Below are 8,864 nucleotides of genomic sequence, written 5' to 3' on the forward strand. Positions count from 1 at the left end.
CCTGAGCTGGCGCGAGGAGCAGGCTTAAGGCGCCTTGGATGGATTAAAGGCGCCTTAGACAGCTTGGAGGCGCCTTGAAGGGTTTGAAGGCGCCTTCGGGTCGCGGTAGTCAAAGGGTTATCGCAGCGAGCAGATCGGCATAAAATTCTTGTTTAAGGCTCCTTGGAGCTTGTTTAAGGCGCCTTGAACACTGTTTAAAAGCAGTGGTCGACCAGCAGCTCAAAACAACACTTTCTCAAGCAATCTTCTGCAACGTGCTGCGAATACGACCATCCCCAAGTGCTGCAAGAACACCACGACGACCCGAAGCTTCAGATTTAATCTCTTGTTGTCGGTATATTTTTATTACAGCTTAAATTGTACTTAGATTATAATAATCTTTACGAACTATAGTTGTTGTCCACCGAAAGCGGTCAGCGACCGCGGGCCTTCGAGTAGGAGCCGAGATAGACTCCGAACGAAGTAAATAGCTTGTCTTTCTGTGTGCTTGTTTTCTTTATTCCGCTGCGTTACTTCTCCGATAGTTTTTACGATTCCGATACGAACGAAATAGCCGCTATTCACCCCACCCCTCTAGCGCGTCTCGATCCAACACAAATAACTAAACAAGTACATATGTTATCAACAACTAACCCAGTACTAATAAAATGTATGATAACCGTAAATAAACATACCTCCTATAGCTTGAAGATGTCCTGCCATTGCCTGGTCCTAAAGTCAAAAAGTCACATCGAGAAACTAAATTACGAAATACAAAACACGATAACAGGCCTCATAAACCTGTGGCCCTGATACCACTAAATTGTCACGCCCCCAGAGGAGTCCCTACCGATAAAATTTCGACAGCATCTCCCTTGTACCGGTGACAATATGAAGCAATATACATACACAAACAACATATAACATATTCATCCGCCCACACGGCTGGAACATACATAACCACATAGCTTATATAACATAGTCTACCCGGCTGGACATAAATCAATAAAACAACCACACAGTTAATATTCAACCCACACAGCTATATTAAAAGCACAGCGGAAAAATGAAGAGAAAATCCACAATCCACAACTAAAGTTTACTAGCCAATTAGGCTTACACAACCACAAGATCACGATAGCAAAACACCATGAATCAAACTCCAAACACAGACAAATTCATACAATACTAAAACTGCTAAACACTAAAAATAAAAGTAAAACCGAAATAAAATCGATAAATGTCCTCAGATATGATGTGGGAAGTGGGACTGACAGTCGGGACTCTCCAAGCATCCATGACTCATCTACTGTTACCTGGAGAAAGAAAACTCATTTTGTGGGGTGATGAGTATTGGAACTCAGCGGGTAAGGAAAGATAGTGCATGAACATAATATACAGATAGTAAGTGAGCCAAGAGTATACAGTCTCATAAGAGGAATAGCAGATACTAAAACAAAACCATAATAAAGACTCATACTTGAAACCATATCCTAGGCTAGTAATAGAAGGTCAGAAGTAGTACTAATCTACTACAGTACTGTTCATAACTACAGAGGAAATATGTAAGGTATATACAAACTTCCAATAAGTAAACCAAGGACTAAACACCTACAACGAGGGTATATCTCAACATAAGCAAGCATAGCAGCATAAGTGAGCAACAACAGTAAGTAAGTAATAACAACATATATAAACAGCAACAGCCAAAGCAAGTATAACAACAGCGTATGCATGGATGGTCACTCCCGCCCACCTCTTTGTACCATGACCCCTGTATAGTCGAGAGGCGGGGACAGTGACAGACTGTACACCACTCCAGCTACCAATATCTCGAGTGGCCGATGGGACAATTGTATAGTAGCTAACTAGCTACATCTACGACGGGGGTCCCTGCTGCTCGCAACTCCAGCTATCACTACCTACAAGTGACTGAGTGGAAGCACGACAGGACAAGCAGCATCAACTCCAGCTACCACTCTCTCGAGTGGCCGAGGATACGACCCTGGTCAATAAGTCTCTCTATCGCAAAGGAGAATTGGTCGTTAACATGCATGCCATGATATGATGGGCCAAATGCAACAGTTATCATACAAATATAAGCAGAAATTAGGTATGCTACATGAAGCTAGTATGCTCAATACGGTACATAAACAAACAACAGTCATCATACCAATATAAGTAAAAATTAGGTATGCTACATGAAGCCAGCATGCTCAATATAGTACATAAATAAACAACATTCAAAACATACAAACATTGTATCTAGTATCTACTACTTATCATGGACAACAACAAGAGACTGTATAGATATGGAAACGAATATCTCAAAGATCACGTGAAAGTATCAAGCGCAGGAAAGATAAGAGTGGAGTCAAGGTAAAATAGTCCTTATCCAAAATAGTTCATGTACTAAGTTCAAAGAACTACAGAATCAAGGTAAGAAGTACTCGCCTTAAATGTAGACCATGTCAAATACAACCCAACGTCAAATCACCCGTATCGAATCAAAATCCTGCAAACATATGATGCAAATTATACCTATGTCAAACATGAACCAGTTAACTAAACCCATCATGAATTAGGTGGCTAAACTAAAACCGAATCTGATTAAGGAAACCCCTAAGATAAAATCAGTGCTCACCCAAACAGAAATAGCAAGGAAACCCCCAAATCCCTAAATCTGTCCACCAAGATCTGAGCCAAAGGGGAAAATCAACCAGTAAAAACTGATCTCTACCTTCTCCATATCAACACCCTAAAGCACAACAAATTTAACGATTGCACTCAATACCATCATCCGAAATCCACCAACATCATGAAATCTAATTCTCAAAGATAGCTTACCTTGATCTGGTTGATTACGGGAATAGAGATAGTGGATTTAGGGCATCGACGTTGGCTACATCCATCAGCATTCGGCGATGTGGAATCGAAGCTAGGAATCAGGCTTCCCCTTCTCGGTCGATGGTCAGCCCGCGATTACAGGCGACGGGGTCGGAGGTTGTGGCGGCTGGGGTGCTCGCATGAGGAGAGCTGACGGCTGTGGTGCTCGAGAGAGGAAGAGAGGTCGGCTAGGTGGGGGGAACTCGCGAGAGGGAGATCGATCGGTGTTGCGTGAGGGAAAAGAGGAAGCCGACGGTTGTGACTCGGTGATTTTGGTGAGGAGATCGCAAGAGGGAGAGGGCTCAGTGGAAGATGGGTTTTGGGTGATGTGGAAGCTAGGGCATGGGAAGGTGCCTTTTTAACTTAGGAAAATTTTGATTAAACCCTAGATCTGTTTCTCAATTTACTCCCACCTTCGAGTATTCCAAATAGGTTTTTTCTCGAGCTCATAAGTGCATCCCCTCTAAATACATCGTACGAGCTCCGATTAATTCTCAGAAAATTTCTAAAAATACCCAAAAATTATGCTAGGGTTATTCGTCCATTAAATCTTATTATTTTATTTTTAATTTGGGCACCATATTTTACATCTTCTCGTTGGTTGCTATTATTGAGAAGCAACTTCCTAGCTGGAAGGACTTTAAGAACTATCTGTAGTATAAGCGGAAAGATATGAATGTAGAAGAATTCATTGATAGACTTCTAATTAAAGAAGACAATAAGTGTTCAGAGAGAAAATTTCTCTCTTAGGCTACTGTGAAAGCCAATGTGGTTGAGCATGATCAAAACTCAAAATGGAAGAACCCCAAGACTTCCAAGATGGAACCTAGAGGAGGCATATGTTGATCCTAGTGTTGTTGGCAAGTGAGGGCTAATTGTTGTAAAATAAAATACAATCCTTTTCCAATATTTCAACTTTATTAGATAGCACAATTAAATTAAAGTAATTGAACAACTAATAAAATAAAATAAGTGGAAGAATTACTTGGTTACAACGTAGGTGATTGTTAATCCAAGGCAATTAAAAGCACTATAAAGTTTCCTTTGTTAAAGGCGAAGAAGCCTCTTACACCGTTGAATGCTCAGAAATATGCTAGGAAATGAATACAAGAGTTGTTGAATATTTCCTAGCTCCAGGGATCCTTTTATAGTCCTTGGAAAACTCTATCCGAAGCTGGAAGGCACCTTCAATAGGGTACAAGGTGCCTTCAATCAAATAAATCTTATCGCCGAAGATAAAACTTTATTTTCAGCTATCTCCGGCCAACGGTTACTGGAAGGCACCTTCTATAGGCTAGAAGGTGCCTTCAACATTGTTTATCGAAAGCACCTTCCAAGCCATGGAAGAAGCCTTCCATGAGGTAGATTAGCTCCTTAGCTAATCTCTTGGTGTGGGTGATGCTCCAACTAACCAGAGTTGAGCTCACCTAAACCCAACTCACCTTCTCCTCGAGTAGGCTTCCTTCTTGGATTCTCATGCCTCGAACATCGCGCACGTTCTTCTCGTCCATCAGTGTACTCTTTCACATCATCTCGTCCCTCAAATGCACTGAGCCTGTCAGCTCCCTTCCCGTATCACCCTTCTCACTAGTTGTGTCTTCCACTCAACTTCTTGTGTTCTTAAGCTCCTGCACACTTAGACACAATGATCAAATACATATAACCTAATTTAACATGGTTGACGATATCAAAACTACCACGAGATACTTACAATCTTTTCTTTTTTTATGTGCATCAATCCAAGTTAAAGTTAGGGTTAAACAAAATGTAATAACATGATTATATAAAGTAAATTACAATTATAACAAAAAGTTGCAATATAATGAAGTTAAGTACAAGGATACAAATTCAAAAATTTCAAAATATTATCCTTAACTCCCCCCTTAACTTGTACCTATTTCTTACCTTTAAATCACATAAAAAATTAGAAAAAATAAAATAAATAGTTAGAAAATTTTGTAATAATTTTCAAGGGGTACAATACAAGAATTATTAGTCAGTTAATATTTTTCAAAAATAATTGTCAAAAATAGTCTATTTTTACTAATTAATCTTATGTTTTGACAAAAATAATTTAAAAATTACTTTCTAATTTCAATAAATCCTAACATTTTTTATTAACCTTAAACAAAATAATCCATATCAGTAGAAAAAAATTTCAAAAAAAAGAGCAAATTTTTTTAAAAAAAATAGTTTACCGAATATAATTAATTTATCTTATTAGAACAACCAAATTTTTGAAGATAAATCTTAAAAAATATATTGTTTGACTCTAAAATTTCTACTAATTTTCCTAGATTTGGAAAATAGATTATCTAATTCTAGAAAAAATCAAAGTTCCTGAATTTATATTTTCCTAAATTTTTAATATTAAAAATTATTTTTTAGAAAATAATTCATAATAATTCAGATAAAATATGAAAATATTTTATTATGATAGAAAACATCTTATTTTATCATAAAAAATAAATATTTTTAAAAATATGTCTATAAAATATTTTTAATTTTCAAAATACTATTTTCATTAATAAATTTATAGAAAATAACTTAAGAGTAGAAAATTTTTAAAATTTTTTTATTTGTAGATCAAATTATCAGATAGCATAGTAAAAAATTCTAGCTGAAAATACGAAGAGTAGGCATAAAATACTAAATATTTACTTTTTAAATAGTATGGAAAATAAAAGACATTAAATTTTAAAGCATGCATAAAATTAATTTAAATTATACTAAGCATGATTTGGGGATCTAATACAAATTTTTACCTACTAGGTTTATCAAATAATTTTTAGGAATATAATTTATGGTTATTTTTATGATTTGGCCCTTGTGAAATCATAAATACCAGTTAAGCCTACTATTATATCTAACTTTTGAATATTGAGTGGTATTTAAGTATGTAGAATTTTGTTTGAGTGATTCTACTTTTTCTTTTAATTGTTCTTTTTTATTTTTGAATTTATCAAATAATTCTAGTGGACATATTTTAGTTAATTTTCTTTTCAAATAAGCATTTTCCTTTTTAATTTATTATCCTTAAATTTTAGCTTACATAAAGATTTAGGTATTAATGTTATTTCAAAATAAAGTTGATCAGGAGGTGGAAGACATACCTCACTTACCATATCATGTTCGAAGTTGGATGCTCCCCCTTGGCTGCTACTTTCCTTGAATGTAGCTTCTCCTTCATCTATGTTCTCCTTTTGGTGACTCACCATGAGTGCTAGTCCTACATACTCCTCTAGTTCTAACTCTAATGATGACTCGTACTATGTTGCCTTCAGATTTTTGTGCTTTGGTTTGCTTGGCCCTTTATTTTTCTCCTACTTTTTAAGTTTTGGGCAATTATCCTTGATGTGCCCTTCGTCTTGACAATTATAGGATCTTACTTTCCATTTTCCAGGAATAAAATTCTTGGTCTGCGACTTCTTAAATTTGTTAAATTTAAAATACTTAGAGAATTTTCTTACCATGAAGGCTGCTTCATTTTCGTCAATCAATGAGTCTAAATCCGGTCCACTCTTCTGGGCCTACAGTGTTATGCTATGTTCTAATTTGATCTCTTTCTTTATTTTCCACATCGAGACTCGTGTAATTCGAAAGTGGCTAGCAATTTTCTAGTGTACTTACCTCAAGGTCTTTGGAGATATAGTAGGAGTTTACTATAGATGTCCATTCCGGTGTTCTTGAGAACATATTTAAAGTATATCGTTGTGAGTCTCGATTAGTTACTATTTCTCCAAGGTTCGTTAATCTGGGGATTACATCCTTGATTCTTCTGTGTAGATGAGCAACAGATTCACCTTCTTCCATCCAAAGATTACTGATTCATGGTTTCAAAGTAGGTCCCATCTTGCAAGCTCTGCTTCGAACGTTCCTTCGTGTTGCTCCAGGAACTTCTCCGAAAGATCTTTTGCTAACTCATAAGCTCCAATTCAATTGACTTCCTGGGGTGGAAGTATGCTCAGTAATTAGAACTGTGATTATCCGTTTGCTACGAAGTTGGCTTGTTCTTTTTTGGTCTATTGGTATTCCTCTTTTTCAACTCCTTATTGGCCATTAGATGCCACAAAATCATATTAATTATTAAAACTAATTCAAAAGTAGTTTTAAAAAAATACCTCTATGCGTTTCTTCCATGTCGTGAACTCTCCCTTGAACTTAGGTGGGTAGATGATGAGTCTGACCATCATTTTTATACTTCAGTCAGTGGTTAGTTCTTCTGAAGCGATTGGTCTCTGATACCACATGTTGATCCCGGTGCGACCGACAAGAGGGGGTGAATTTCCTGTAAAATAAAAAATAACCCTTTCCCAATCTTTCAACTATGCTAGATAGCACAATTAAATTAAAGCAATTAAACAACTAATAAAATAAAATAGGTGAAAGAATTATTTGGTTACAACCTAAGTGATTGTTAATCTAAGGCAACTAAAAGCACTATAAAGTCTCATTCGTTGAAGGTGGAGAAGTCTCTTACACTCGTTGAATGCTCAAAAATATGCTAGAAAATGAATATAGGAGTTGTTGAATATTTCCTAACTCCAGGGACCTTTTTATAGCCCTTGGAAAAATCTATCCAAAGCTGAAATGCACCTTTAATAGGATTCAAGGTGCCTTCAATCAGAGATATCTTATTGCCGAAGATAAAACTTTATCTTCGGCTAACGATCACTAGAATGCGCCTTCTATAAGCTGGAAGGCGCCTTTAATACTATTCATCAAAGGCAACTTTGATACTATTCATCAAAGGTGCCTTCTAGGCCATGGAAGGTGTCTTCCTTGAGGTAGATAAGCTCCTTAGCTGATCTCTTCACATGGGTGATGCTTCGGCTAACCGAAGTTGAGTTCACCTGAACCCAACTCTGACATTCTCCTCGAGCAGGATTCCTTCCAAGCTTCTTATCCCTTGAACGTCAAGTACATCCTTCTCATCCACCGGTGTACTCTTCTGCATCAACTTGTCCCTCAAATGCACCGAGTTTGTCTGCTCCCTTTCCATGCCACCTTTCTCGCTAGCTGGGTCTTCCGCTTGACTTCTTATGTTCCTAAGATTCTGCACACTTAGACACAAGGATCAAATAGACAGGACCTAACTTAACTTGGTTGACCACATCAAAACTACCACGGAATACTTACAGTATAAGAAAGAAATTCTTTGGGAAGTGCTTCAACTATGGCCGAGTCAATCACAAATCTTCGAAGTGTAAAAAGTAGAAGAAGAAGTAGGGGTCAACCTGAATAAGGGACCATAAATGTAGACCTCTGTGTCGTGATCTCCGAACTAAACCTAGTGGATTCAAACCTACGATAATGGTTGATCAATACTGGAGCTACCAGATATATCTGCTGCAATAAGGAACTGCTAAATAACTTTGAAGAACCAAAGATGAAGAGAAATTGTTCATAGGGAACTAAGAAACCTCAAATATCATGGGCCAAGAAAAAGTGGCGCTAAAGCTGATCTCGAGCAAGGAGTTAACTCTTAACAATGTGTTGTATATTCTAGAGATTCAAAAGAATCTAGTGTCCAGATCACTGTTAAGCAAGCATGACTTCTGTATTATTTCTGAATCAAACAGAGTTATTTTATCCAAAAATATAATATTTTTAGAAAAGAGTTATGTAACTAATGTGTTGTTTAAGATTAGCGCAATGACAATTACACCTAAGATTAATAACATTACAAATGCTTCCATTTATATGCTTGAGTCTTTGTGTTTATAGTTTGGTAGAATAAGATATGTTAACTATGATGTGTTGTATAGATTAATTAACATACAAAACATATCTACATTCCTCCTTGATCCAAAATACAAGTGTGAAATTTATATTGAAGAGAAAATGACAAAATCATCCTTTTAACATATTGAAAGGATCAACAAACCACTCGACCTAATTCACATTGATGTGTGTGATCTAAAAGATATACCGACAAGTGAGAATAAATATTTCATCACTTTTGTAGATGATAATGAAAAATACTATCATGTGTATCT

At 36.5% G+C, this 8,864-nt stretch overlaps 1 long non-coding RNA gene across 1 annotated transcript; it reads right to left on the reverse strand.

Annotated features, from left to right (window-relative positions):
- Positions 1 to 2,428: 2,428 nt before the first annotated feature.
- On the reverse strand, positions 2,429 to 3,198 carry LOC122040919. Its single transcript, XR_006128749.1, has 3 exons — positions 2,827 to 3,198; positions 2,624 to 2,737; positions 2,429 to 2,494 (listed from the first exon to the last, which is right to left on the reverse strand). It is a non-coding gene; the product is annotated as an uncharacterized LOC122040919 (long non-coding RNA).
- Between the last annotated feature and the right edge of the window lie 5,666 nt (positions 3,199 to 8,864).

The sequence above is a fragment of the Zingiber officinale genome, chromosome 2A (assembly GCF_018446385.1).
Source record: "Zingiber officinale cultivar Zhangliang chromosome 2A, Zo_v1.1, whole genome shotgun sequence".
NCBI lineage: Eukaryota > Viridiplantae > Streptophyta > Magnoliopsida > Zingiberales > Zingiberaceae > Zingiber > Zingiber officinale.